The sequence below is a fragment of the Glandiceps talaboti genome, chromosome 19, assembly GCF_964340395.1.
Source record: "Glandiceps talaboti chromosome 19, keGlaTala1.1, whole genome shotgun sequence".
NCBI classification, from domain to species: Eukaryota; Metazoa; Hemichordata; class Enteropneusta; family Spengelidae; genus Glandiceps; species Glandiceps talaboti.
In genome coordinates this window covers 16,845,306-16,846,452 of record NC_135567.1, presented here as the reverse complement: position 1 = coordinate 16,846,452, position 1,147 = coordinate 16,845,306, and positions in this window count along the sequence as shown.

Here is a 1,147-nt window from a genome sequence, read left to right as displayed (position 1 = left end):
ACAGCTCCTGTATATCTTACTTGATATTGTTATATATATATATATATATATATATATATATATATATATATATATATATATATATATATATATATATATATATATATACATATAATTTCATTCTTCTTTCGCCAAGTAGAGTGCTCAATCACCTTGGAGAGCTATCATACATACAAATGAAAGAAGACGAGTCTGATATTACATAGTGGAATTACACTACGGACCGTTTCACCCGAAGGATCGTCAGGTGTAATAGTGTGGTTTAATAGTATTGGTTAGTTATACATCCTGCTTTAAGTACATAACTTATGTGTATTCACTGACGGCTGTGTGTACACAAAAAGATTGACAACAAAGGTTACGTATTATTAAGTAAGAACTTGTTAGCGTGCCGGCATTTACTGATTAATTCAGTTCTGCTGTTCAAGTTCGTTGATTTGTCGGCAGTTATAATAAAATATTTTTCCCAGAGGCATAGTTGACATCGTTTGGTAACGTTAGAGTATGAGGAAGCCTGCTTGAGAACTGACCAGTGTACGTCGTAATTAATAAATTATTAATTATTAAATTATTAATTATTATTTTATTGTACCTCATCGACAAGCATTTCCCCATATCCAGTGTACTGAATAAAATCTTCAACCGTAATAATACTAAAGTGAGCTATAGTTGCATGGACAACATGGGTAAATTAATCAGCGGTCATAATAAAGCCATACTTTCAAAAGCCAAGCAAACACAACAAAATACCTGTAACTGCAGAAAACCAAAGGAGTGCCCTCTCGCAGGAAAATGCCTCATGAAAAGCGTTGTTTACAAAGCAACAGTCACCACTAACCAAGATCACAAATCATACATAGGCGTTAGTGACACAGAATTCAAAAGCAGGTTTAACAACCACAAGTCTTCATTTAAACTTGATCACAAGAAGAAAGACACTGCACTCAGTAAATACATTTGGCACCTAAAAGACAACAACATTAATTACGACGTACACTGGTCAGTTCTCAAGCAGGCTTCCTCATACTCTAACGTTACCAAACGATGTCAACTATGCCTCTGGGAAAAATATTTTATTATAACTGCCGACAAATCAACGAACTTGAACAGCAGAACTGAATTAATCAGTAAATGCCGGCACGCTAAC